We start from the raw sequence: 24,722 nt of genomic DNA on the forward strand, positions 1-24,722 counted from the left end.
AACGTGAAAGGCCTCAGATCACCCAATAAGAGAATGAAAGTACTCCGACACCTAAAAAGGTTGAAAACAGATATCGCCCTATTGCAGGAAACCCACTTGTCCGCCCCAGATTTTCATCGCATGCGGAAACTCTGGGTCGGCAAAGTCATAGGCTCCGACGCCGTTAGTCGCAAAGCGGGTGTTCTCCTATTAATCCACAAGAACCTCCCGTGCGAGGTGCTGTCCACGCACTCAGATTCCCAGGGCAGGCTCCTCTCGCTCCACGTCCGCTTGGGGACTAAGGAACTAGTGATCACGAATGTTTATGCTCCCAATAACCCTACTAAGACTTTCTATAGTGACTTGACTTCTTGGCTACTCCAGACCTCCCAGACCCCCCATTTAGTTGGCGGTGACTTTAACGACATCTTGCACCATACAGACGACAGGTCCTCCCCCCCACGTCGCAGGGCGACTAGTGCTCCGTCTACTCCCTCCCACTTTGCTTCCACCATGGAATCTCTCCGTCTTCGCGACCTATGGCGTCTATCTCACCCAGCGGACAGGGAATACACCTTTTACTCACACCCCCATAACATGTTCTCGAGAATCGATTATTTCTTTGGCTCTGACGATCTTATACCAAATTTGTCTGAAACTGAAGTGCTCGATATTGCTATCTCTGACCATGCCCCAATCTCTGTTAGTCTTGCTAACTTAGATCTCCCACCTCACCCAAGACTGTGGCGTTTCCCCTCGTATCTCCATGACAACCCAGACTTTCAACACTTCATGGCAAACTCCTGGCGCGAATACTCGGAGGCAAACTCCCCCCATTCGGACTCCCCCAACCTCTTCTGGGATGCCGGCAAGGCGTTCCTCAGAGGTCAGATCATCTCCTATGCCTCCTCCTTCAAAAGGAACGCACTATCTCATTACAAATGGGCTAGTGCGCGACTACATTTAGCCCAAAGGTCCCTCTCTACTAACGACTCCCTTGATAACAGAACCGAATGGCAGGCGGCCAAGAACAGTTTCGACACTTGGGCAAACACACTTGAACAAACTAAAAGATCCCAACTAGACGCGACGCTCCACAAGTTTGGTAACAAGGCGGGCAAGCTACTGGCGAGGCTATGTAAGGGCCCATTCCACCCGACGCACATCACTTCCCTCAGAGACGCTAAGGGTGATGTACAATCTACCCCACAAGCAATTAACAAGGTGATGTTAAACTACTATACGTCCCTCTACGCCCCAGACCCCATAGATAGTACTGCGGCTCGTTCTTTCCTCGATAAGGTATTGTTATCTAAAGTTACCCCTGAACAACTAGAAGCGCTCAATGCCCCCATCTCCCTTGTCGAAGTTTCCTCCACTATTCGTAAACTAACCCCGTCCAAAGCTCCAGGCCCCGACGGGTTTACCAGTGAATTTTATAAAACCCTCTCCTCCATTACAGAACCCACTCTCCTAAAGGTGTACAATGGCATCTGGTCTGGTGGCCCATATCTCCCTTCTGGAAACCAAGCCGTCATCAAACTCTTATCCAAAAAAGGGAAAGACCCGCTTGACCCAGGTTCTTACAGGCCGATCTCCCTTCTCAATCTGGATGTAAAAATCCTTTCCAAGATCATAGCCACGAGATTAGCTGCCATTGTGCCCTCCCTCATACACCCTGCCTAATTTGGCTTTGTGAGAGGCAGAACTGCCACCTTGAACATACGTAAGGTTATGCTTGCTCTGGAACATGCTAAGAACAATCCGGATGGGGACTTTGCTATTATAACTTTAGACGTGGAAAAGGCCTTCGACAATGTCAGTTTTGAATGGCTCTCTATGACTTTATCTGAAATGGGTTTCTCGGGGCATTTCTGCCATCTCATCAAAGCCATGTACTCATCCCCAGCAGCCAAATTAGTCGCGGCTGGAGTTCTCTCCGATGAATTCCTCCTGCATAAAGGCACTCGTCAGGGCTGCCCACTCTCCCCTCTCCTATTTAACATCGCCCTAGAACCTTTATCCAGATACCTGTCCCAATCGGCTCCTCTCCACGGGATTCGTATTGGTCAACACGACCTGCGCACCTCTCTTTTTGCCGATGATGTGCTCATCTTGTCATCAGACCCCGCTTCTGACATGCCCGTTATCAAAGAGGTCTTTGACGTTTTTAGATCATGCTCAGGGCTACGTATAAATTATGATAAAAGTGAAATCCTCCCGATAGGGTCCTCTCGCAAACCCCCCTGGACACAACATTCTATCTTTTCAATCGCCAACTCACATATCACCTATCTAGGCATTAAAATTGGTAAATTACCTTCCTCCCTTTACCATCTCAATTACCCCCCCCTGATCACGAAAATCTCTCAAGAAATGGTGAACTGGATGGATCTGCCTCTCTCGCTTCTGGGAAGATGCCACCTGCTAAAAATGGTTAGCTTTGCCAGGCTATTGTACCCACTTCAAACTATTCCTTTGCTCCTTCTTCACAAGGACATAAAAATTCTAGAATCATCTTTTTCCTCCTTTTTATGGAAAGGAAAACGCCCACGCATAGCCCTAAAAAAGTTGCATCTTCCCAGACGCGAGGGGGGTATCAGCCTACCTAATGTAAGACTGTATAACCTGTCATGCTTGCTACGTACTAGTCTGGACTGGATCTCTCAATCCTCCAGATACTCCAACTACTCTCTGGAAGCTGCTATGGTCTCTCCACTCTCATTGACAGCACTCCTTCACTGCAGGTGGAAGTCAGTGCCGTCTCTGTTTCAACACAACCTCCTACTCAGGGACACTGCCATAGCCTGGAGGGAAACCAGAAAATGCCTTAAGCTCCCCCCTTTCATCTCCAGACACCTTCCGATCCAGGGGAACCCTACTTTTTCCCCTGGCCTACTCCACAAACCGTTCCACATCTGGAAAGAGAAGGGCATCATCAATTTTGCTACCATCTGCGATCTTGAATCTGGGCACCCTCTACCCTTTTCTCTTCTGGCTGAAAGGTTCTCCCTCCCGCCAGCTCACGCCTTTCACCACAGGCAATGTGTCAGCTATTTAAAGGATATCTGCAACGATGAACGTAAGCGTTTCCCCCTAACCTTCCTGGACCGCCTGCTCAAGGACGATACTTATAAAATTTCTGACATCTACACACCGCTACTCCAGCAGGCCGCTCCTCAACTGACATCCTCATCAGTTGCCAACTGGAAGAAAGACTTCCCTGATCCAGATATAGTGGATAAAATCCTACATGGACTCAACAAAGTTTACCGCCGAACGAGCTCTGGAGAGAAATGCAACTAAAAATTGCCCACAGGGCCTACCTTCCCTTCCTGCCTTCTAAATCCGACCAGGACAGCACCAAGTGCCCCCTATGTCTTCAGTACAGGCCCTCGCTGGCCCACCGCTTCTGGTCCTGCTCCTTCATCTCTTCCTTCTGGGATCAGATCCTCTCCTACATCTTTAAAGTCACCCTGCTGAAATTGCCAAAGGACCCCCTCCTTCTCATCTTTGGATACTGGGACCCTCTCCTGCTTCCATGGTCTTCCACCACCAGCCGTGCGCCCCCAAACGGCGCGCCCTCCAAACCCCCCCATGTGGACTGGTCTCTGCTGTGCCTTCTTCTTGCCAGGAAATCCATTCTAAAGAGCTGGACTTCTTCTCTCCCACCCTCTGTCGCCCAGACGCAGAAGGAACTCCTTTCACTCCTCTACAAAGATCGCTTCAATACAAACTACAGGGACGAAAAAGCGAAGTCTCGTTTTTATGCGAGATGGCTTCCCTTCATATCTGACTCTCTCCCTCCGGTGGACATCCTCAACTTGGACAACTTCACCTTCTCCTATTTTGGCACTAATCTCCCAATCCCGGGGTTGGTTTCCCCCCAATCTACCACTTGTGCCTCGCCCTGCAGCCAACTAACCCCTGGACCATCTCTCTGAAATCCTCCTACCCTAGGAACTCTACCTGGGAACCCCGTATCCCTCTTCCCCCCCTCCCTTACCTGTTTTTTTCTCCTTCATGTATCTGCCTGCTTTCCCCTCTTCACCCCCCTCTCCTCTCTGTGTTTCTTTTTTATTTCTCTTTTTTTTCTGTTTTTTTCCTTTCTTTTGATAAATCCGACCTATTACTCCCGTTCCTACGATCTGTTATATTGTTATTTTTGGGAAATGATATTCCTGCTGTTATACATTCATATTACTTTTGCAACTGTTTTTTTTATAAGATCCATCCAGTCGCTGTTAGTACGCCGCTCTATCACACTAAATTCACTACTATCCGCTTGGTTTTATGTATTTATGTCTATGGTCTTAGTTTATTACGATACAGTCGCATTCTGCTCCAATTTTCTTATGCACCTCATCTGCGATGATGGTTCCGAATTCTCGCACTTATTTTTTGTTGCATTTGTATTGTTCTCTTTGTTTATTTCTCAATAAATACTCTTTAAAAAAAAAAAAAAAAAAAAGAGGAAAAATACAGCAGGTCGCCAAAGCCAACAACATAATGGAAAAAAGCCTACGGCACCTGGTATTCCCAGGCGGTCTCCCATCCAGGTACTAACCAGGCCCGACCCTGCTTAGCATCCGAGATCAGACGAGATCGAGCGCATTCAGGGTGATATGGCCGTAGGCGATCTTGCACCCTACTTACAACTCTCTTGACAAAAGCCAAGGTGGTCACCTCGGGCAATCGAGAGGAAAAATACAGCAGGTCGCCAAAGCCAACAACATAATGGAAAAAAGCCTACGGCACCTGGTATTCCCAGGCGGTCTCCCATCCAGGTACTAACCAGGACTGACCCTGCTTGGCATCCGAGATCAGACGAGATCGAGCGCATTCAGGGTGATGTGGCCATAGGCGATCTTGCACCCTACTTACAACTCTCTTGACAAAAGCCAAGGTGGTCACCTCGGGCAATCGAGAGGAAAAATACAGCAGGTCGCCAAAGCCAACAACATAATGGAAAAAAGCCTACGGCACCTGGTATTCCCAGGCGGTCTCCCATCCAGGTACTAACCAGGGCCGACCCTGCTTAGCATCCGAGATCAGACGAGATCGAGCGCATTCAGGGTGATGTGGCCGTAGGCGATCTTGCACCCTACTTACAACTCTCTTGACAAAAGCCAAGGTGGTCACCTCGGGCAATCGAGAGGAAAAATACAGCAGGTCGCCAAAGCCAACAACATAATGGAAAAAAGCCTACGGCACCTGGTATTCCCAGGCGGTCTCCCATCCAGGTACTAAGCAGGCCCGACCCTGCTTAGCATCCGAGATCAAACGAGATTGAGCGCATTCAGAGTGATGTGGCCGTAGGCGGTCTTGTACCCTACTTACAACTCTCTTGACAAAAGCCAAGGTGGTCACCTCGGGCAATCGAGAGGAAAAATACAGCAGGTCGCCAAAGCCAACAACATAATGGAAAAAAGCCTACGGCACCTGGTATTTCCAGGTGGTCTCCCATCCAGGTACTAACCAGGCCCGACCCTGCTTAGCATCCGATATCAGACGAGATCGAGCGCATTCAGGGTGATGTGGCCTTAGGCGATCTTGCACCCTACTTACAACTCTCTTGACAAAAGCCAAGGTGGTCAACTCGGGCAATCGAGAGGAAAAATACAGCTGGTCGCCAAAGCCAACAACATAATGGAAAAAAGCCTACGGCACCTGGTATTCCCAGGCGGTCTCCCATCCAGGTACTAAGCAGGCCCGACCCTGCTTAGCATCCAAGATCAGACGAGATCGAGCGCATTCAGGGTGATGTGGCCGTAGGCGATCTTGCACCCTACTTACAACTCTCTTGACAAAAGCCAAGGTGGTCACCTCGGTCAATCGAGAGGAAAAATACAGCAGGTCGCCAAAGCCAACAACATAATGGAAAAAAGCCTACGGCACCTAGTATTCCCAGGCGGTCTCCCATCCAGGTACTAACCAGGCCCGACCCTGCTTAGCATCCGAGATCAGACGAGATCGAGCGCATTCAGGGTGATGTGGCCGTTGGTGATCTTGCACCCTTCTTACAACTCTCTTGACAAAAGCCAAGGTGGTCACCTCGGGCTATGGAGAGGAAAAATACAGCAGGTCGCCAAAGCCAACAACATAATGGAAAAAAGCCAACGGCACCTGGTATTCCCAGGCGGTCTCCCATCTAGGTACTAACCAGGCCCGACCCTGCTTAGCATCCGAGATCAGAAGAGATCAAGCGCATTCAGGGTGATGTGGCCGTAGGCGATCTTGCTCCCTACTTACAAAGCTCTTGATAAAAGCCAAGGTGGTCAACTCGGGCAACCGAGAGGAAAAAGACAGCAGGTAGCCAAAGCCAACAACATAATGGAAAAAAGCCTACGGCACCTGGTATTCCCAGGCGGTCTCCCATCCAGGTACTAACCTGGCCCGACCCTGCTTAGCATCCGAGATCAGACGAGATCGAGCGCATTCAGGGTGATGTGGCCATAGGCGATCTTGCACCCTACTTACAACTCTCTTGACAAAAGCCATGGTGGTCACCTCGGGCAATCGAGAGGAAAAATACAGCAGGTCGCCAAAGCCAACAACATAATGGAAAAAAGCCTACGGCACCTGGTATTCCCAGGCGGTCTCCCATCCAGGTACTAACCAGGCCCGACCCTGCTTAGCATGCGAGAACAGACGAGATCGAGCGCATTCAGGGTGATGTGGCCGTAGGCGATCTTGCACCCTACTTACAACTCTCTTGACAAAAGCCAAGGTGGTCACCTCGGGCAATAGAGAGGAAAAATACATCAGGTCGCCAAAGCCAACAACATAATGGAAAAAAGCCTACGGCACATGGTATTCCCAGGCGGTCTCCCATCCAGGTACTAACAAGGCCCGACCCTGCTTAGCATCCGAGATCAGATGAGATCGAGCGCATTCAGGGTGATGTGGCCGTAGGCGATCTTGCACCCTACTTACAACTCTCTTGACAAAAGCCAAGGTGGTCACCTCGGGCAATCGAGAGGAAAAATACAGCAGGTCGCCAAAGCCAACAACATAATGGAAAAAAGCCTACGGCACTTGGTAATCCCAGGCGGTCTCCCATCCAGATACTAACCAGGCCCGACCCTGCTTAGCATCCGAGATCAGACGAGATCGAGCGCATTCAGGGTGATGTGGCCGTAGGCGATCTTGCACCCTACTTACAACTCTCTTGACAAAAGCCAAGGTGGTCACCTCGGGCAATCGAGAGGAAAAATACAGCAGGTCGCCAAAGCCAACAACATAATGGAAAAAAGCCTACGGTACCTGGTATTCCCAGGCGGTCTCCCATCCAGGTACTAACCAGGCCTGACCCTGCTTAGCATCCGAGATCAGACGAGATCGAGCGCATTCAGGGTGATGTGGCCGTAGGTAATCTTGCACCCTACTTACAACTCTCTTGACAAAAGCCAAGGTGGTCACCTCGGGCAATCGAGAGGAAAAATACAGCAGGTCGCCAAAGCCAACAACATAATGGAAAAAAGCCTACGGCACCTGGTATTCCCAGGCGGTCTCCCATCTAGGTACTAACCAGGCCCGACCCTGCTTAGCATCCGAGATCAGATGAGATCGAGCACATTCAGGGTGATGTGGCCGTAGGCGATCTTGCTCCCTACTTACAACTCTCTTGACAAAAGCCAAGGTGGTCAACTCGGGCAATCGAGAGGAAAAATACAGCAGGTCGCCAAAGCCAACAACATAATGGAAAAAAGCCTACGGCACCTGGTACTCCCAGGCGGTCTCCCATCCAGGTACTAACCAGGCCCGACCCTGCTTAGCATCCGAGATCAGACGAGATCGAGCGCATTCAGGGTGATGTGGCCGTAGGTGATCTTGCACCCTACTTACAACTCTCTTGACAAAAGCCAAGGTGGTCACCTCGGGCTATGGAGAGGAAAAATACAGCAGGTCGCCAAAGCCAACAACATAATGGAAAAAAGCCTACGGCACCTGGTATTCCCAGGCGGTCTCCCATCTAGGTACTAACCAGGCCCGACCCTGCTTAGCATCCGAGATCAGACGAGATCGAGCGCATTCAGGGTGATGTGGCCGTAGGCGATCTTGCTCCCTACTTACAACTCTCTTGACAAAAGCCAAGGTGGTCAACTCGGGCAATCGAGAGGAAAAATACAGCAGGTCGCCAAAGCCAACAACATAATGGAAAAAAGCCTACGGCACCTGGTATTCCCAGGCGGTCTCCCATCCAGGTACTAACCTGGCCCGACCCTGCTTAGGATCCGAGATCAGACAAGCTCGAGCGCATTCAGGTTGATGTGGCCGTAGGCGATCTTGCTCCCTACTTATAACTCTCTTGACAAAAGCCAAGGTGGTCAACTCGGGCAATCGAGAGGAAAAATACAGCAGGTCGCCAAAGCCAACAACATAATGGAAAAAAGGCTACGGCACCTGGTATTCCCAGGCGGTCTCCCATCCAGGTACTAACCAGGCCCGACCCTGCTTAGCATCCGAGATCAGATGAGATCGAGCGCATTCAGGGTTATGTGGCCGTAGGCGATCTTGCTCCCTACTTACAACTCTCTTGACAAAAGCCAAGGTGGTCAACTCGGGCAAACGAGAGGAAAAATACAGCAGGTCGCCAAAGCCAACAACATAATGGAAAAAAGCCTACGGCACCTGGTATTCCCAGGCGGTCTCCCATCCAGGTACTAACCAGGCCCGACCCCGCTTAGCATCCGAGATCAGACGAGATCGAGCGCATTCAGGGTGATGTGGCCGTAGGCAATCTTGCACCCTACTTACAACTCTCTTGACAAAAGCCAAGGTGGTCACCTCGGGCTATGGAGAGGAAAAATACAGCAGGTCGCCAAAGCCAACAACATAATGGAAAAAAGCCTACGGCACCTGGTATTCCCAGGCGGTCTCCCATCTAGGTACTAACCAGGACCGACCCTGCTTAGCATCCGAGATCAGACGAGATCGAGCGCATTCAGGGTGATGTGGCCGTAGGCGATCATGCTCCCTACTTACAACTCTCTTGACAAAAGCCAAGGTGGTCAACTCGGGCAATCGAGAGGAAAAATACAGGAAAAATACAGCAGGTCGCCAAAGCCAACAACATAATGGAAAAAAGCCTACGGCACCTGGTATTCCCAGGCGGTCTCCCATCCAGGTACTAAACTGGCCCGACCCTGCTTAGGATCCGAGATCAGACGAGCTCGAGCGCATTCAGGTTGATGTGGCCGTAGGCGATCTTGCTCCCTACTTATAACTCTCTTGACTTACTGCCCCCCTCCCCCTCCTTACCTCAGTGCCAGTGTCTCCTTCCTGAACATCCTATTTCCCTTGTCCCACATTACTTCCAGGTCCATTTTCTCCCAGCAACAATTTCTTCTGCCTTGCCCACCGGCTGGCGATTATTTTCTAAAGCCTGCCCATTTCTTCTTCTCGTCACCCCTGACATAAGAATAGTCTCATGGAACGTGAAAGGCCTCAGATCACCCAATAAGAGAATGAAAGTACTCCGACACCTAAAAAGGTTGAAAACAGATATCGCCCTATTGCAGGAAACCCACTTGTCCGCCCCAGATTTTCATCGCATGCGGAAACTCTGGGTCGGCAAAGTCATAGGCTCCGACGCCGTTAGTCGCAAAGCGGGTGTTCTCCTATTAATCCACAAGAACCTCCCGTGCGAGGTGCTGTCCACGCACTCAGATTCCCAGGGCAGGCTCCTCTCGCTCCACGTCCGCTTGGGGACTAAGGAACTAGTGATCACGAATGTTTATGCTCCCAATAACCCTACTAAGACTTTCTATAGTGACTTGACTTCTTGGCTACTCCAGACCTCCCAGACCCCCCATTTAGTTGGCGGTGACTTTAACGACATCTTGCACCATACAGACGACAGGTCCTCCCCCCCACGTCGCAGGGCGACTAGTGCTCCGTCTACTCCCTCCCACTTTGCTTCCACCATGGAATCTCTCCGTCTTCGCGACCTATGGCGTCTATCTCACCCAGCGGACAGGGAATACACCTTTTACTCACACCCCCATAACATGTTCTCGAGAATCGATTATTTCTTTGGCTCTGACGATCTTATACCAAATTTGTCTGAAACTGAAGTGCTCGATATTGCTATCTCTGACCATGCCCCAATCTCTGTTAGTCTTGCTAACTTAGATCTCCCACCTCACCCAAGACTGTGGCGTTTCCCCTCGTATCTCCATGACAACCCAGACTTTCAACACTTCATGGCGAACTCCTGGCGCGAATACTCGGAGGCAAACTCCCCCCATTCGGACTCCCCCAACCTCTTCTGGGATGCCGGCAAGGCGTTCCTCAGAGGTCAGATCATCTCCTATGCCTCCTCCTTCAAAAGGAACGCACTATCTCATTACAAATGGGCTAGTGCGCGACTACATTTAGCCCAAAGGTCCCTCTCTACTAACGACTCCCTTGATAACAGAACCGAATGGCAGGCGGCCAAGAACAGTTTCGACACTTGGGCAAACACACTTGAACAAACTAAAAGATCCCAACTAGACGCGACGCTCCACAAGTTTGGTAACAAGGCGGGCAAGCTACTGGCGAGGCTATGTAAGGGCCCATTCCACCCGACGCACATCACTTCCCTCAGAGACGCTAAGGGTGATGTACAATCTACCCCACAAGCAATTAACAAGGTGATGTTAAACTACTATACGTCCCTCTACGCCCCAGACCCCATAGATAGTACTGCGGCTCGTTCTTTCCTCGATAAGGTATTGTTATCTAAAGTTACCCCTGAACAACTAGAAGCGCTCAATGCCCCCATCTCCCTTGTCGAAGTTTCCTCCACTATTCGTAAACTAACCCCGTCCAAAGCTCCAGGCCCCGACGGGTTTACCAGTGAATTTTATAAAACCCTCTCCTCCATTACAGAACCCACTCTCCTAAAGGTGTACAATGGCATCTGGTCTGGTGGCCCATATCTCCCTTCTGGAAACCAAGCCGTCATCAAACTCTTATCCAAAAAAGGGAAAGACCCGCTTGACCCAGGTTCTTACAGGCCGATCTCCCTTCTCAATCTGGATGTAAAAATCCTTTCCAAGATCATAGCCACGAGATTAGCTGCCATTGTGCCCTCCCTCATACACCCTGCCTAATTTGGCTTTGTGAGAGGCAGAACTGCCACCTTGAACATACGTAAGGTTATGCTTGCTCTGGAACATGCTAAGAACAATCCGGATGGGGACTTTGCTATTATAACTTTAGACGTGGAAAAGGCCTTCGACAATGTCAGTTTTGAATGGCTCTCTATGACTTTATCTGAAATGGGTTTCTCGGGGCATTTCTGCCATCTCATCAAAGCCATGTACTCATCCCCAGCAGCCAAATTAGTCGCGGCTGGAGTTCTCTCCGATGAATTCCTCCTGCATAAAGGCACTCGTCAGGGCTGCCCACTCTCCCCTCTCCTATTTAACATCGCCCTAGAACCTTTATCCAGATACCTGTCCCAATCGGCTCCTCTCCACGGGATTCGTATTGGTCAACACGACCTGCGCACCTCTCTTTTTGCCGATGATGTGCTCATCTTGTCATCAGACCCCGCTTCTGACATGCCCGTTATCAAAGAGGTCTTTGACGTTTTTAGATCATGCTCAGGGCTACGTATAAATTATGATAAAAGTGAAATCCTCCCGATAGGGTCCTCTCGCAAACCCCCCTGGACACAACATTCTATCTTTTCAATCGCCAACTCACATATCACCTATCTAGGCATTAAAATTGGTAAATTACCTTCCTCCCTTTACCATCTCAATTACCCCCCCCTGATCACGAAAATCTCTCAAGAAATGGTGAACTGGATGGATCTGCCTCTCTCGCTTCTGGGAAGATGCCACCTGCTAAAAATGGTTAGCTTTGCCAGGCTATTGTACCCACTTCAAACTATTCCTTTGCTCCTTCTTCACAAGGACATAAAAATTCTAGAATCATCTTTTTCCTCCTTTTTATGGAAAGGAAAACGCCCACGCATAGCCCTAAAAAAGTTGCATCTTCCCAGACGCGAGGGGGGTATCAGCCTACCTAATGTAAGACTGTATAACCTGTCATGCTTGCTACGTACTAGTCTGGACTGGATCTCTCAATCCTCCAGATACTCCAACTACTCTCTGGAAGCTGCTATGGTCTCTCCACTCTCATTGACAGCACTCCTTCACTGCAGGTGGAAGTCAGTGCCGTCTCTGTTTCAACACAACCTCCTACTCAGGGACACTGCCATAGCCTGGAGGGAAACCAGAAAATGCCTTAAGCTCCCCCCTTTCATCTCCAGACACCTTCCGATCCAGGGGAACCCTACTTTTTCCCCTGGCCTACTCCACAAACCGTTCCACATCTGGAAAGAGAAGGGCATCATCAATTTTGCTACCATCTGCGATCTTGAATCTGGGCACCCTCTACCCTTTTCTCTTCTGGCTGAAAGGTTCTCCCTCCCGCCAGCTCACGCCTTTCACCACAGGCAATGTGTCAGCTATTTAAAGGATATCTGCAACGATGAACGTAAGCGTTTCCCCCTAACCTTCCTGGACCGCCTGCTCAAGGACGATACTTATAAAATTTCTGACATCTACACACCGCTACTCCAGCAGGCCGCTCCTCAACTGACATCCTCATCAGTTGCCAACTGGAAGAAAGACTTCCCTGATCCAGATATAGTGGATAAAATCCTACATGGACTCAACAAAGTTTACCGCCGAACGAGCTCTGGAGAGAAATGCAACTAAAAATTGCCCACAGGGCCTACCTTCCCTTCCTGCCTTCTAAATCCGACCAGGACAGCACCAAGTGCCCCCTATGTCTTCAGTACAGGCCCTCGCTGGCCCACCGCTTCTGGTCCTGCTCCTTCATCTCTTCCTTCTGGGATCAGATCCTCTCCTACATCTTTAAAGTCACCCTGCTGAAATTGCCAAAGGACCCCCTCCTTCTCATCTTTGGATACTGGGACCCTCTCCTGCTTCCATGGTCTTCCACCACCAGCCGTGCGCCCCCAAACGGCGCGCCCTCCAAACCCCCCCATGTGGACTGGTCTCTGCTGTGCCTTCTTCTTGCCAGGAAATCCATTCTAAAGAGCTGGACTTCTTCTCTCCCACCCTCTGTCGCCCAGACGCAGAAGGAACTCCTTTCACTCCTCTACAAAGATCGCTTCAATACAAACTACAGGGACGAAAAAGCGAAGTCTCGTTTTTATGCGAGATGGCTTCCCTTCATATCTGACTCTCTCCCTCCGGTGGACATCCTCAACTTGGACAACTTCACCTTCTCCTATTTTGGCACTAATCTCCCAATCCCGGGGTTGGTTTCCCCCCAATCTACCACTTGTGCCTCGCCCTGCAGCCAACTAACCCCTGGACCATCTCTCTGAAATCCTCCTACCCTAGGAACTCTACCTGGGAACCCCGTATCCCTCTTCCCCCCCTCCCTTACCTGTTTTTTTCTCCTTCATGTATCTGCCTGCTTTCCCCTCTTCACCCCCCTCTCCTCTCTGTGTTTCTTTTTTATTTCTCTTTTTTTTCTGTTTTTTTCCTTTCTTTTGATAAATCCGACCTATTACTCCCGTTCCTACGATCTGTTATATTGTTATTTTTGGGAAATGATATTCCTGCTGTTATACATTCATATTACTTTTGCAACTGTTTTTTTTATAAGATCCATCCAGTCGCTGTTAGTACGCCGCTCTATCACACTAAATTCACTACTATCCGCTTGGTTTTATGTATTTATGTCTATGGTCTTAGTTTATTACGATACAGTCGCATTCTGCTCCAATTTTCTTATGCACCTCATCTGCGATGATGGTTCCGAATTCTCGCACTTATTTTTTGTTGCATTTGTATTGTTCTCTTTGTTTATTTCTCAATAAATACTCTTTAACCACTTGCCGACCGCCTCACGCCGATGTACGTCATCAGAATGGCACGGGCAGGCATAAGCACATATATGTACGTCCTTTGCCTCCCGCGGGTCGGGGGCCCGATCGGGCCCCCGCCCGGTGCCTGCGGCGGTCGGTTTTCGTTCGGGAGCGATCCCGGACGAGGGGACGGCCATTCATTCATGGCCACCCCCTCGCGATCGCTCCCGACGAATGGAAATCCCCGGTGACATCACTTCCTCTCCTGTAATGTAAACACAGGAGAGGAAGTGATGTATTCTCTCCTCCGTGTCGGTATTTTTCGTTCCGACACGGAGGAGAGCGGATCAGTGAGTTGCACCAACACATCCCACACACAGTAGAACATGCCAGGCACACTCACACCCCCCCTTTACCCCCCGATCACCCCCCCAATTACCCCTGCCCCCCAGTCACAGTGACACCAATGTCATTTTTTTTTTTTTTTTTTTTTTTTTTGCATTGGTGTCATTTGTGACTGTAATAACTGTTAGGGCAGTTAGGGTTAGCCCCCTTTAGTTCTAATGTACCCCCCTAACCCCCCCAATAAAGGTTTAACCCCGTGATCACCCCCCGTCGCCAGTGTCACTAAGGCTGGGTTCACATTGCAGCGGTTTATGAGAACGAATGTGATTCGCACCGCACTGCAGTGCAAATCACATCCGATCTCTGTGCGATTCGAGTTCAGCCATTCGCCGCACCCGCCGCACCCGCCACACCCGCCGCACCCGCCGCAAATTCGCACGGGACCCTTTTTTTGGCCCGCAGCAGAATCGGATCGCATGGGTGTTCACACCATGCGATCCGAGTTTGCAGATCGCACTGCGATATGCGAACTGATCTGGGGGTGTCAGTAACATTTCACTGACACTCCCAGCAGTTCGCATAGGGCAGTGTGAACTGCCGCCGGGAGGCATGCGATGCGGGAACCCGCCGCGGATTCGCGGCGTTTCCGCATCGCTCCAGTGTGAACCCAGCCTAATAAGCGATCATTTTTCTGATCGCCGTATTAGTGTCACAGGTGACGCTAGTTAGGCAGGTAGGTATTTAGGTTCGCCGCAGCTTTTTATAGCGCTAGGGACCCCCATATACTACCGCATAAAGCCCCCTGATTGCCCCCTAGTTAACCCTTTCACCAGTGATCACCATATAACTGTTACAGGTGACGCTGGTTGGTTAGTTATTTTTTTATAGTTTCAGGGCACCCGCCATTTATTACCTAATAAAGGTTTAACCCCCTGATCACCCGGCAGGTGTCATTTGTGACTAATAACTGTTAGGGCAGTTAGGGTTAGCCCCCTTTAGTTCTAAGGTACCCCCCTAACCCCCCCAATAAAGGTTTAACCCCGTGATCACCCCCCGTCGCCAGTGTCACTAAGGCTGGGTTCACATTGCAGCGGTTTATGAGAACGGATGTGATTCGCACCGCACTGCAGTGCAAATCACATCCGATCTCTGTGCGATTCGAGTTCAGCTATACAGATAGTATGGCTGAATTCGTGTCGCACCCGCCGCAAACTCGCACGGGACCCTTTTTTTGGTCCGCAGCAGAATCGGATCGCATGGGTGTTCACACCATGCGATCCAAGTTTGCAGATCGCACTGCGATATGCGAACTGATCTGGGGGTGTCATTAACATTTCACTGACACTCCCAGCAGTTCGCATAGGGCAGTGTGAACTGCCGCCGGGAGGCATGCGATGCGGGAACCCGCCGCGCATTCGTGGCGTTCCCGCATCGCTCCAGTGTGAACCCAGCCTAATAAGCGATCGTTTTTCTGATCGCTGTATTAGTGTCACAGGTGACGCTAGTTAGGCAGGTAGGTATTTAGGTTCGCCGCAGCTTTTTATAGCGCCAGGGACCCCCATATACTACCGCATAAAGCCCCCTGATTGCCCCCTAGTTAACCCTTTCACCAGTGATCACCATATAACTGTTACAGGTGACGCTGGTTGGTTAGTTATTTTTTTATAGTTTCAGGGCACCCGCCATTTATTACCTAGTCTCACTAGTGTACCCCTAAATTTAGGGGTGTCTACTTTCTAAAATGGGGTCATTTGGGGGGGGGGGGTTTGTGCCATCTTGGCATTTTATGGCCTTCAAAACTGTAACGCCCTTAGAAAGCCTGAAGGCGGTGCTTGGTTTTTGGGGCCCCGTACGCGGCTAGGCTCCCAAAAAGTCCCACATATGTGGTATCCCCGTACTCAGGAGAAGCAGCAGAATTTATTTTGGGGTGTCATTTCACATATGCCCATGGCATGCGTGAGCAATATATCATTTAGTGACAACTTTGTGAAAAAAAAAAAAAGTTTGTAATTTTCCCGCAACTTGTGGCAAAATATAAAATATTCCATGGACTCAACATGCCTCTCAGCAAATAGCTTGGGGTGTCTACTTTCTAAAATGGGGTCATTTGTGGGGGTTTTGTGCCATCTTGGCATTTTATGGCCTTCAAAACTGTAATAGGTAGTGAGAAGTGAACTCAAAAAATTACGCCCTTAGAAAGCCTGAAGGCGGTGCTTGGTTTTCGGGGCCCCGTACGCGGCTAGGCTCCCAAAAAGTCCCACATATGTGGTATCCCCGTACTCAGGAGAAGCAGCAGAATTTATTTTGGGGTGTCATTTCACATATGCCCATGGCATGCATGAGCAATATATCATTTAGTGACAACTTTGTGAAAAAAAAAAAAAAAAAAAAAAAGTTTGTAATTTTCCCGCAACTTGTGGCAAAATATAAAATATTCCATGGACTCAACATGCCTCTCAGCAAATAGCTTGGGGTGTCTACTTTCTAAAATGGGGTCATTTGTGGGGGTTTTGTGCCATCTTGGCATTTTATGGCCTTCAAAACTGTAATAGGTAGTGAGGCGTGAAATCAAAAATTGACGCCCTTAGAAAGCCTGAAGGCGGTGCTTGGTTTTCGGGGCCCTGTACGCGGCTAGGCTCCCAAAAAGTCCCACATATGTGGTATCCCCGTACTCAGGAGAAGCAGCAGAATTTATTTTGGGGTGTCATTTCACATACGCCCATAGCATGTGTGAGCAATATATCATTTAGTGACAACTTTGTGTAAAAAAAAAAAAAAAATTTTTTTTTTGTCATTATTCAATCGCTTGAGGCAAAAAAATAAAATATTCAATGGGCTCAACATGCCTCTTATCAATTTCCTTAGGGGGTCTACTTTCCAAAATGGGGTCATTTGGGGGGGTTTTGTACTGCCCTGTCATTTTAGCACCTCAAGAAATGAGATAGGCAGTCGTAAACTAAAAGCTGCGTAAATTCCAGAAAACGTACCTTAGTTTGTAGATGTGACAACTTTTGCGCAAACCAATAAATATACAATTATTGACTTTTTTTTTACCAAAGACATGTGGCTGAATACATTTTGTCCTAAATGTATGACTAAAATTGAGTTTATTGGATTTTTCTAATAACAAAAAGTAGAAAATATCATTTTTTTTCAAAATTTGCGGTCTTTTTACGTTTATATCGCAAAAAATAAAAATCGCAGAGGCAATCAAATACCATCAAAAGAAAGCTCTATTTGTGGGAAGAAAAGGACGCAAATTTTGTTTGGGTACAACATTGCATGACCGCGCAATTACCAGTTAAAGCAGCGCAGTGCCAAAGTGTAAAAAGACATCTGGTCATTTACCAGCAAAATGGTCCGGTCTGAAAGTGGTTAAAAAAAAAAAAAAAAAAAGAGGAAAAATACAGCAGGTCGCCAAAGCCAACAACATAATGGAAAAAAGCCTACGGCACCTGGTATTCCCAGGCGGTCTCCCATCCAGGTACTAACCAGGCCCGACCCTGCTTAGCATCCGAGATCAGACGAGATCGAGCGCATTCAGGGTGATATGGCCGTAGGCGATCTTGCACCCTACTTACAACTCTCTTGACAAAAGCCAAGGTGGTCACCTCGGGCAATCGAGAGGAAAAATACAGCAGGTCGCCAAAGCCAACAACATAATGGAAAAAAGCCTACGGCACCTGGTATTCCCAGGCGGTCTCCCATCCAGGTACTAACCAGGACTGACCCTGCTTGGCATCCGAGATCAGACGAGATCGAGCGCATTCAGGGTGATGTGGCCGTAGGCGATCTTGCACCCTACTTACAACTCTCTTGACAAAAGCCAAGGTGGTCACCTCGGGCAATCGAGAGGAAAAATACAGCAGGTCGCCAAAGCCAACAACATAATGGAAAAAAGCCTACGGCACCTGGTATTCCCAGGCGGTCTCCCATCCAGGTACTAACCAGGGCCGACCCTGCTTAGCATCCGAGATCAGACGAGATCGAGCGCATTCAGGGTGATGTGGCCGTAGGCGATCTTGCACCCTACTTACAACTCTCTTGACAAAAGCCAAGGTGGTCACCTCGGGCAATCGAGAGGAAAAATACAGCAGGTCGCCAAAGCCAACAACATAATGGAAAAAAGCCTACGGCACCTGGTATTCCCAGGCGGTCTCCCATCCAGGTACTAAGCAGGCCCGACCCTGCTTAGCATCCGAGATCAAACGAGATTGAGCGCATTCAGAGTGATGTGGCCGTAGGCGGTCTTGTACCCTACTTACAACTCTCTTGACAAAAGCCAAGGTGGTCACCTCGGGCAATCGAGAGGAAAAATACAGCAGGTCGCCAAAGCCAACAACATAATGGAAAAAAGCCTACGGCACCTGGTATTTCCAGGTGGTCTCCCATCCAGGTACTAACCAGGCCCGACCCTGCTTAGCATCCGATATCAGACGAGATCGAGCGCATTCAGGGTGATGTGGCCTTAGGCGATCTTGCACCCTACTTACAACTCTCTTGACAAAAGCCAAGGTGGTCAACTCGGGCAATCGAGAGGAAAAATACAGCTGGTCGCCAAAGCCAACAACATAATGGAAAAAAGCCTACGGCACCTGGTATTCCCAGGCGGTCTCCCATCCAGGTACTAAGCAGGCCCGACCCTGCTTAGCATCCAAGATCAGACGAGATCGAGCGCATTCAGGGTGATGTGGCCGTAGGCGATCTTGCACCCTACTTACAACTCTCTTGACAAAAGCCAAGGTGGTCACCTCGGTCAATCGAGAGGAAAAATACAGCAGGTCGCCAAAGCCAACAACATAATGGAAAAAAGCCTACGGCACCTAGTATTCCCAGGCGGTCTCCCATCCAGGTACTAACCAGGCCCGACCCTGCTTAGCATCCGAGATCAGACGAGATCGAGCGCATTCAGGGTGATGTGGCCGTTGGTGATCTTGCACCCTTCTTACAACTCTCTTGACAAAAGCCAAGGTGGTCACCTCGGGCTATGGAGAGGAAAAATACAGCAGGTCGCCAAAGCCAACAACATAATGGAAAAAAGCCAACGGCACCTGGTATTCCCAGGCGGTCTCCCATCTAGGTACTAACCAGGCCCGACCCTGCTTAGCATCCGAGATCAGAAGAGATCAAGCGCATTCAGGGTGATGTGGCCGTAGGCGATCTTGCTCCCTACTTACAAAGCTCTTGATAAAAGCCAAGGTGGTCAACTCGGGCAACCGAGAGGAAAAAGACAGCAGGTAGCCAAAGCCAACAACATAATGGAAAAAAGCCTACGGCACCTGGTATTCCCAGGCGGTCTCGCATCCAGGTACTAACCTGGCCCGACCCTGCTTAGCATCCGAGATCAGACGAGATCGAGCGCATTCAGGGTGATGTGGCCATAGGCGATCTTGCACCCTACTTACAACTCTCTTGACAAAAGCCATGGTGGTCACCTCGGGCAATCGAGAGGAAAAATACAGCAGGTCGCCAAAGCCAACAACATAATGGAAAAAAGCCTACGGCACCTGGTATTCCCAGGCGGTCTCCCATCCAGGTACTAACCAGGCCCGACCCTGCTTAGCATGCGAGAACAGACGAGATCGAGCGCATTCAGGGTGATGTGGCCGTAGGCGATCTTGCACCCTACTTACAACTCTCTTGACAAAAGCCAAGGTGGTCACCTCGGGCAATAGAGAGGAAAAATACATCAGGTCGCCAAAGCCAACAACATAATGGAAAAAAGCCTACGGCACATGGTATTCCCAGGCGGTCTCCCATCCAGGTACTAACAAGGCCCGACCCTGCTTAGCATCCGAGATCAGATGAGATCGAGCGCATTCAGGGTGATGTGGCCGTAGGCGATCTTGCACCCTACTTACAACTCTCTTGACAAAAGCCAAGGTGGTCACCTCGGGCAATCGAGAGGAAAAATACAGCAGGTCGCCAAAGCCAACAACATAATGGAAAAAAGCCTACGGCACTTGGTAATCCCAGGCGGTCTCCCATCCAGATGCTAACCAGGCCCGACCCTGCTTAGCATCCGAGATCAGACGAGATCGAGCGCATTCAGGGTGATGTGGCCGTAGGCGATCTTGCACCCTACTTACAACTCTCTTGACAAAAGCCAAGGTGGTCACCTCGGGCAATCGAGAGGAAAAATACAGCAGGTCGCCAAAGCCAACAACATAATGGAAAAAAGCCTACGGTACCTGGTATTCCCAGGCGGTCTCCCATCCAGGTACTAACCAGGCCCGACCCTGCTTAGCATCCGAGATCAGACGAGATCGAGCGCATTCAGGGTGATGTGGCCGTAGGTAATCTTGCACCCTACTTACAACTCTCTTGACAAAAGCCAAGGTGGTCACCTCGGGCAATCGAGAGGAAAAATACAGCAGGTCGCCAAAGCCAACAACATAATGGAAAAAAGCCTACGGCACCTGGTATTCCCAGGCGGTCTCCCATCTAGGTACTAACCAGGCCCGACCCTGCTTAGCATCCGAGATCAGATGAGATCGAGCACATTCAGGGTGATGTGGCCGTAGGCGATCTTGCTCCCTACTTACAACTCTCTTGACAAAAGCCAAGGTGGTCAACTCGGGCAATCGAGAGGAAAAATACAGCAGGTCGCCAAAGCCAACAACATAATGGAAAAAAGCCTACGGCACCTGGTATTCCCAGGCGGTCTCCCATCCAGGTACTAACCAGGCCCGACCCTGCTTAGCATCCGAGATCAGACGAGATCGAGCGCATTCAGGGTGATGTGGCCGTAGGTGATCTTGCACCCTACTTACAACTCTCTTGACAAAAGCCAAGGTGGTCACCTCGGGCTATGGAGAGGAAAAATACAGCAGGTCGCCAAAGCCAACAACATAATGGAAAAAAGCCTACGGCACCTGGTATTCCCAGGCGGTCTCCCATCTAGGTACTAACCAGGCCCGACCCTGCTTAGCATCCGAGATCAGACGAGATCGAGCGCATTCAGGGTGATGTGGCCGTAGGCGATCTTGCTCCCTACTTACAACTCTCTTGACAAAAGCCAAGGTGGTCAACTCGGGCAATCGAGAGGAAAAATACAGCAGGTCGCCAAAGCCAACAACATAATGGAAAAAAGCCTACGGCACCTGGTATTCCCAGGCGGTCTCCCATCCAGGTACTAACCTGGCCCGACCCTGCTTAGGATCCGAGATCAGACAAGCTCGAGCGCATTCAGGTTGATGTGGCCGTAGGCGATCTTGCTCCCTACTTATAACTCTCTTGACAAAAGCCAAGGTGGTCAACTCGGGCAATCGAGAGGAAAAATACAGCAGGTCGCCAAAGCCAACAACATAATGGAAAAAAGGCTACGGCACCTGGTATTCCCAGGCGGTCTCCCATCCAGGTACTAACCAGGCCCGACCCTGCTTAGCATCCGAGATCAGATGAGATCGAGCGCATTCAGGGTTATGTGGCCGTAGGCGATCTTGCTCCCTACTTACAACTCTCTTGACAAAAGCCAAGGTGGTCAACTCGGGCAATCGAGAGGAAAAATACAGCAGGTCGCCAAAGCCAACAACATAATGGAAAAAAGCCTACGGCACCTGGTATTCCCAGGCGGTCTCCCATCCAGGTACTAACCAGGCCCGACCCCGCTTAGCATCCGAGATCAGACGAGATCGAGCGCATTCAGGGTGATGTGGCCGTAGGCAATCTTGCACCCTACTTACAACTCTCTTGACAAAAGCCAAGGTGGTCACCTCGGGCTATGGAGAGGAAAAATACAGCAGGTCGCCAAAGCCAACAACATAATGGAAAAAAGCCTACGGCACCTGGTATTCCCAGGCGGTCTCCCATCTAGGTACTAACCAGGACCGACCCTGCTTAGCATCCGAGATCAGACGAGATCGAGCGCATTCAGGGTGATGTGGCCGTAGGCGATCATGCTCCCTACTTACAACTCTCTTGACAAAAGCCAAGGTGGTCAACTCGGGCAATCGAGAGGAAAAATACAGCAGGTCGCCAAAGCCAACAACATAATGGAAAAAAGCCTACGGCACCTGGTATTCCCAGGCGGTCTCCCATCCAGGTACTAAACTGGCCCGACCCTGCTTAGGATCCGAGATCAGACGAGCTCGAGCGCATTCAGGTTGATGTGGCCGTAGGCGATCTTGCTCCCTACTTATAACTCTCTTGACAAAAGCCAAGGTGGTCAACTCGGGCAATCGAGAGGAAAAATACAGCAGGTCGCCAAAGCCAACAACATAATGGAAAAAAGCCTACGGCACCTGGTATTCCCAGGCGGTCTCCCATCCAGGTACTAACCAGGCCCGACCCTGCTTAGCATCCGAGATCAGATGAGATCGAGCGCATTCAGGGTGATGTGGCCGTAGGCGATCTTGCTCCCTACTTACAACTCTCTTGACAAAAGCCAAGGTGGTCAACTCGGGCAATCGAGAGGAAAAATACAGCAGGTCGCCAAAGCCAACAACATAATGGAAAAAAGCCTACGGCACCTGGTATTCCCAGGCCGTCTCCCATCCAGGTACTAACCAGGCCGGACCCTGCTTAGCATCCGAGATCAGATGAGATCGAGCGCATTCAGGGTGATGTGGCCGTAGGCAATCTTGCACCCTACTTACAACTCTCTTGACAAAAGCCAAGGTGGTCACCTCTTGCAATCGAGAGGAAAAATACAACAGGTCGCCAAAGCCAACAATATACCGTATATACTCGAGTATAAGCCGAGATTTTCAGCCTCTTTTTTGAGGCTGAAAGTGCCCCCCTCGGCTTATACTCGAGTCATCGCTGTCTGCCTGCTCGATCAGCGTGTCGAGCAGACAGACAGCGGACATTCTACCCTTCAAAAGCCGCGCCTCCGCCTCCGCCTTCGCCTGTGATAGGCGGAACACTGAATTTCCCAGCAGTCAGTGTTCCGCCTATCACGGACATCCGCTCATCCTCGTACTACGGACGAGGATGAGACGATGTCCGTGATAGACGGAACACAGGCTGCTGGGAAATTCAGTGTTCCGCCTATCACAGGCGAAGGCGGAGGCGCGGCTTTTGAATTTTAGAATGGCCGCCGAGGCGCCGACGAAGAGCGGCGATCCTGGCAAGGCACGGGACGGAGGCAAGGCAAGGCACGGCACGGGACGGGACGGAGGCAAGGCACGACACGGGACGGAGGCAAGGCACGACACGGGACGGAGGCAAGGCACGGCACGGGACGGAGGCAAGGCACGGGACGGGACGGAGGCAAGGAGGCAAGGCACGGGACACAGGTAGGCTGGACACACACACACACACACACACACAGGGATGGATGGATGGAGACACACACACACAGGGATGGATGGATGGATGGAGACACACACACACAGGGATGGATGGATGGATGGAGACACACACACACAGGGATGGATGGATGGATGGAGACACACACACACAGGGATGGATGGATGGATGGACACACACACACACAGGGATGGATGGATGGATGGACACACACACACACACACACACAGGGATGGATGGATGGATGGACACACACACACACACACACAGGGATGGATGGATGGATGGACACACACAGGGATGGATGGACGGACACACAGGGATGGACGGACACACAGGGATGGACGGACACACAGGGATGGACAGGCATGTCTCACCCTCGGCTTATACACGAGTCAATAAGTTTGCCAGTTTTTTTGGGGGTAAATTGGGGGCCTCGGCTTATATTCGGGTCGGCCTATACTCGAGTATATACGGTAATGGAAAAAAGCCTATGGCACCTGGTACTCCCAGGCGGTCTCCCATGCAGGTACTAACCAGGCCCGACCCTGCTTAGCATCCGAGATCGAGCGCATTCAGGGTGATGTGGCCGTAGGCGATCTTGCATCCTACTTACAACTCTCTTGACAAAAGCCAAGGTGGTCAACTCGGGGAATCGAGAGGAAAAATACAGCAGGTCGCCAAAGCCAACAACATAATGGAAAAAAGCCTACGGCACCTGGTATTCCCAGGCGGTCTCCCATCTAGGTACTAACCAGGCCCGACCCTGCTTAGCATCCGAGATCAGACGAGATCGAGCGCATTCAGGGTGATGTGGCCGTAGGTGATCTTGCATCCTACTTACAACTCTCTTGACAAAAGCCAAGGTGGTCAACTCGGGAAATCGAGAGGAAAAATACAGCAGGTCGCCAAAGCCAACAACATAATGGAATAAAGCCTACGGCACCTGGTATTCCCAGGCGGTCTCCCATTCAGGTACTAACCAGGCCCGACCCTGCTTAGCATCTGGGATCAGACGAGATCAAGCGCATTCAGGGTGATGTGGCCGTAGGCGATCTTGCACCCTACTTACAACTCTCTTGACAAAAGCCAAGGTGGTCACCTCGGGCAATCGAGAGGAAAAATACAGCAGGTCGCCAAAGCCAACAATATAATGGAAAAAAGCCTACGGCACCTGGTATTCCCAGGCGGCAGTGGCGGAACTACCGCCATAGCGACCCACGTGGGCGCTATGGGGCCCGCAGCCGAGTTGGGGCCTGGGGAGTGGTGTTAGCGGGCGGGTGCTGGCCGCTCCGGGTGA

The 24,722-nt window shown here is 50.4% G+C and overlaps 32 non-coding genes and 15 pseudogenes across 32 annotated transcripts; all 47 read right to left on the minus strand.

Annotated features, from left to right (window-relative positions):
- Nucleotides 1-4,497: 4,497 nt before the first annotated feature.
- On the minus strand, nt 4,498-4,616 carry LOC143976266 (5S ribosomal RNA). Its single transcript, XR_013272582.1, has one exon. It is a non-coding gene; the product is annotated as a 5S ribosomal RNA (ribosomal RNA).
- A 109-nt stretch (nt 4,617-4,725) lies between these two features.
- LOC143978159 (5S ribosomal RNA) lies at nt 4,726-4,844 on the minus strand (annotated as a pseudogene).
- A 109-nt stretch (nt 4,845-4,953) lies between these two features.
- Nucleotides 4,954-5,072, minus strand: LOC143976526 (5S ribosomal RNA). Its single transcript, XR_013272830.1, has one exon. It is a non-coding gene; the product is annotated as a 5S ribosomal RNA (ribosomal RNA).
- A 109-nt stretch (nt 5,073-5,181) lies between these two features.
- On the minus strand, nt 5,182-5,300 carry LOC143978147 (5S ribosomal RNA; annotated as a pseudogene).
- A 109-nt stretch (nt 5,301-5,409) lies between these two features.
- Nucleotides 5,410-5,528, minus strand: LOC143978367 (5S ribosomal RNA; annotated as a pseudogene).
- A 109-nt stretch (nt 5,529-5,637) lies between these two features.
- Nucleotides 5,638-5,756, minus strand: LOC143977093 (5S ribosomal RNA). The gene has a single exon (XR_013273378.1). It is a non-coding gene; the product is annotated as a 5S ribosomal RNA (ribosomal RNA).
- Nucleotides 5,757-5,865: 109 nt separating this feature from the next.
- On the minus strand, nt 5,866-5,984 carry LOC143977286 (5S ribosomal RNA). Its single transcript, XR_013273571.1, has one exon. It is a non-coding gene; the product is annotated as a 5S ribosomal RNA (ribosomal RNA).
- Nucleotides 5,985-6,093: 109 nt separating this feature from the next.
- Nucleotides 6,094-6,212, minus strand: LOC143977268 (5S ribosomal RNA). The gene has a single exon (XR_013273552.1). It is a non-coding gene; the product is annotated as a 5S ribosomal RNA (ribosomal RNA).
- A 109-nt stretch (nt 6,213-6,321) lies between these two features.
- LOC143977905 (5S ribosomal RNA) lies at nt 6,322-6,440 on the minus strand. Its single transcript, XR_013273879.1, has one exon. It is a non-coding gene; the product is annotated as a 5S ribosomal RNA (ribosomal RNA).
- Nucleotides 6,441-6,549: 109 nt separating this feature from the next.
- On the minus strand, nt 6,550-6,668 carry LOC143976876 (5S ribosomal RNA). Its single transcript, XR_013273168.1, has one exon. It is a non-coding gene; the product is annotated as a 5S ribosomal RNA (ribosomal RNA).
- Nucleotides 6,669-6,777: 109 nt separating this feature from the next.
- Nucleotides 6,778-6,896, minus strand: LOC143977485 (5S ribosomal RNA). Its single transcript, XR_013273761.1, has one exon. It is a non-coding gene; the product is annotated as a 5S ribosomal RNA (ribosomal RNA).
- Nucleotides 6,897-7,005: 109 nt separating this feature from the next.
- LOC143978311 (5S ribosomal RNA) lies at nt 7,006-7,124 on the minus strand (annotated as a pseudogene).
- A 109-nt stretch (nt 7,125-7,233) lies between these two features.
- LOC143977684 (5S ribosomal RNA) lies at nt 7,234-7,352 on the minus strand (annotated as a pseudogene).
- Nucleotides 7,353-7,461: 109 nt separating this feature from the next.
- On the minus strand, nt 7,462-7,580 carry LOC143979196 (5S ribosomal RNA). The gene has a single exon (XR_013274018.1). It is a non-coding gene; the product is annotated as a 5S ribosomal RNA (ribosomal RNA).
- Nucleotides 7,581-7,689: 109 nt separating this feature from the next.
- LOC143976476 (5S ribosomal RNA) lies at nt 7,690-7,808 on the minus strand. Its single transcript, XR_013272782.1, has one exon. It is a non-coding gene; the product is annotated as a 5S ribosomal RNA (ribosomal RNA).
- A 109-nt stretch (nt 7,809-7,917) lies between these two features.
- On the minus strand, nt 7,918-8,036 carry LOC143978091 (5S ribosomal RNA). The gene has a single exon (XR_013273898.1). It is a non-coding gene; the product is annotated as a 5S ribosomal RNA (ribosomal RNA).
- Nucleotides 8,037-8,145: 109 nt separating this feature from the next.
- Nucleotides 8,146-8,264, minus strand: LOC143978990 (5S ribosomal RNA; annotated as a pseudogene).
- Nucleotides 8,265-8,373: 109 nt separating this feature from the next.
- Nucleotides 8,374-8,492, minus strand: LOC143977414 (5S ribosomal RNA). The gene has a single exon (XR_013273694.1). It is a non-coding gene; the product is annotated as a 5S ribosomal RNA (ribosomal RNA).
- A 109-nt stretch (nt 8,493-8,601) lies between these two features.
- On the minus strand, nt 8,602-8,720 carry LOC143978301 (5S ribosomal RNA). The gene has a single exon (XR_013273922.1). It is a non-coding gene; the product is annotated as a 5S ribosomal RNA (ribosomal RNA).
- Nucleotides 8,721-8,829: 109 nt separating this feature from the next.
- LOC143976582 (5S ribosomal RNA) lies at nt 8,830-8,948 on the minus strand. Its single transcript, XR_013272883.1, has one exon. It is a non-coding gene; the product is annotated as a 5S ribosomal RNA (ribosomal RNA).
- A 120-nt stretch (nt 8,949-9,068) lies between these two features.
- On the minus strand, nt 9,069-9,187 carry LOC143978766 (5S ribosomal RNA; annotated as a pseudogene).
- An 8,426-nt stretch (nt 9,188-17,613) lies between these two features.
- Nucleotides 17,614-17,732, minus strand: LOC143977417 (5S ribosomal RNA). Its single transcript, XR_013273696.1, has one exon. It is a non-coding gene; the product is annotated as a 5S ribosomal RNA (ribosomal RNA).
- A 109-nt stretch (nt 17,733-17,841) lies between these two features.
- LOC143977836 (5S ribosomal RNA) lies at nt 17,842-17,960 on the minus strand (annotated as a pseudogene).
- Nucleotides 17,961-18,069: 109 nt separating this feature from the next.
- Nucleotides 18,070-18,188, minus strand: LOC143976527 (5S ribosomal RNA). Its single transcript, XR_013272831.1, has one exon. It is a non-coding gene; the product is annotated as a 5S ribosomal RNA (ribosomal RNA).
- Nucleotides 18,189-18,297: 109 nt separating this feature from the next.
- LOC143978148 (5S ribosomal RNA) lies at nt 18,298-18,416 on the minus strand (annotated as a pseudogene).
- Nucleotides 18,417-18,525: 109 nt separating this feature from the next.
- On the minus strand, nt 18,526-18,644 carry LOC143978368 (5S ribosomal RNA; annotated as a pseudogene).
- A 109-nt stretch (nt 18,645-18,753) lies between these two features.
- LOC143977094 (5S ribosomal RNA) lies at nt 18,754-18,872 on the minus strand. The gene has a single exon (XR_013273379.1). It is a non-coding gene; the product is annotated as a 5S ribosomal RNA (ribosomal RNA).
- A 109-nt stretch (nt 18,873-18,981) lies between these two features.
- Nucleotides 18,982-19,100, minus strand: LOC143977287 (5S ribosomal RNA). Its single transcript, XR_013273572.1, has one exon. It is a non-coding gene; the product is annotated as a 5S ribosomal RNA (ribosomal RNA).
- A 109-nt stretch (nt 19,101-19,209) lies between these two features.
- Nucleotides 19,210-19,328, minus strand: LOC143977269 (5S ribosomal RNA). Its single transcript, XR_013273553.1, has one exon. It is a non-coding gene; the product is annotated as a 5S ribosomal RNA (ribosomal RNA).
- A 109-nt stretch (nt 19,329-19,437) lies between these two features.
- On the minus strand, nt 19,438-19,556 carry LOC143977119 (5S ribosomal RNA). The gene has a single exon (XR_013273404.1). It is a non-coding gene; the product is annotated as a 5S ribosomal RNA (ribosomal RNA).
- A 109-nt stretch (nt 19,557-19,665) lies between these two features.
- LOC143976877 (5S ribosomal RNA) lies at nt 19,666-19,784 on the minus strand. The gene has a single exon (XR_013273169.1). It is a non-coding gene; the product is annotated as a 5S ribosomal RNA (ribosomal RNA).
- A 109-nt stretch (nt 19,785-19,893) lies between these two features.
- LOC143977486 (5S ribosomal RNA) lies at nt 19,894-20,012 on the minus strand. The gene has a single exon (XR_013273762.1). It is a non-coding gene; the product is annotated as a 5S ribosomal RNA (ribosomal RNA).
- A 109-nt stretch (nt 20,013-20,121) lies between these two features.
- On the minus strand, nt 20,122-20,240 carry LOC143978540 (5S ribosomal RNA; annotated as a pseudogene).
- A 109-nt stretch (nt 20,241-20,349) lies between these two features.
- LOC143976689 (5S ribosomal RNA) lies at nt 20,350-20,468 on the minus strand. The gene has a single exon (XR_013272986.1). It is a non-coding gene; the product is annotated as a 5S ribosomal RNA (ribosomal RNA).
- A 109-nt stretch (nt 20,469-20,577) lies between these two features.
- LOC143979208 (5S ribosomal RNA) lies at nt 20,578-20,696 on the minus strand. The gene has a single exon (XR_013274019.1). It is a non-coding gene; the product is annotated as a 5S ribosomal RNA (ribosomal RNA).
- Nucleotides 20,697-20,805: 109 nt separating this feature from the next.
- On the minus strand, nt 20,806-20,924 carry LOC143979926 (5S ribosomal RNA). Its single transcript, XR_013274137.1, has one exon. It is a non-coding gene; the product is annotated as a 5S ribosomal RNA (ribosomal RNA).
- Nucleotides 20,925-21,033: 109 nt separating this feature from the next.
- LOC143978103 (5S ribosomal RNA) lies at nt 21,034-21,152 on the minus strand. The gene has a single exon (XR_013273899.1). It is a non-coding gene; the product is annotated as a 5S ribosomal RNA (ribosomal RNA).
- Nucleotides 21,153-21,261: 109 nt separating this feature from the next.
- Nucleotides 21,262-21,380, minus strand: LOC143978991 (5S ribosomal RNA; annotated as a pseudogene).
- A 109-nt stretch (nt 21,381-21,489) lies between these two features.
- On the minus strand, nt 21,490-21,608 carry LOC143977416 (5S ribosomal RNA). The gene has a single exon (XR_013273695.1). It is a non-coding gene; the product is annotated as a 5S ribosomal RNA (ribosomal RNA).
- Nucleotides 21,609-21,717: 109 nt separating this feature from the next.
- Nucleotides 21,718-21,836, minus strand: LOC143978313 (5S ribosomal RNA). The gene has a single exon (XR_013273924.1). It is a non-coding gene; the product is annotated as a 5S ribosomal RNA (ribosomal RNA).
- A 109-nt stretch (nt 21,837-21,945) lies between these two features.
- Nucleotides 21,946-22,064, minus strand: LOC143976583 (5S ribosomal RNA). Its single transcript, XR_013272884.1, has one exon. It is a non-coding gene; the product is annotated as a 5S ribosomal RNA (ribosomal RNA).
- A 109-nt stretch (nt 22,065-22,173) lies between these two features.
- On the minus strand, nt 22,174-22,292 carry LOC143978767 (5S ribosomal RNA; annotated as a pseudogene).
- A 109-nt stretch (nt 22,293-22,401) lies between these two features.
- Nucleotides 22,402-22,520, minus strand: LOC143979560 (5S ribosomal RNA). The gene has a single exon (XR_013274053.1). It is a non-coding gene; the product is annotated as a 5S ribosomal RNA (ribosomal RNA).
- Nucleotides 22,521-22,629: 109 nt separating this feature from the next.
- On the minus strand, nt 22,630-22,748 carry LOC143977910 (5S ribosomal RNA; annotated as a pseudogene).
- A 1,162-nt stretch (nt 22,749-23,910) lies between these two features.
- Nucleotides 23,911-24,019, minus strand: LOC143979503 (5S ribosomal RNA; annotated as a pseudogene).
- A 109-nt stretch (nt 24,020-24,128) lies between these two features.
- Nucleotides 24,129-24,247, minus strand: LOC143976366 (5S ribosomal RNA). Its single transcript, XR_013272676.1, has one exon. It is a non-coding gene; the product is annotated as a 5S ribosomal RNA (ribosomal RNA).
- Nucleotides 24,248-24,356: 109 nt separating this feature from the next.
- On the minus strand, nt 24,357-24,475 carry LOC143977112 (5S ribosomal RNA). The gene has a single exon (XR_013273397.1). It is a non-coding gene; the product is annotated as a 5S ribosomal RNA (ribosomal RNA).
- Between the last annotated feature and the right edge of the window lie 247 nt (nt 24,476-24,722).

The sequence above is a fragment of the Lithobates pipiens genome, unplaced genomic scaffold (assembly GCF_037356315.1).
Source record: "Lithobates pipiens isolate NorthernLeopardFrog02 unplaced genomic scaffold, aLitPip1_a1.2 Scaffold_13, whole genome shotgun sequence".
Taxonomy (NCBI): Eukaryota; Metazoa; Chordata; class Amphibia; order Anura; family Ranidae; genus Lithobates; species Lithobates pipiens.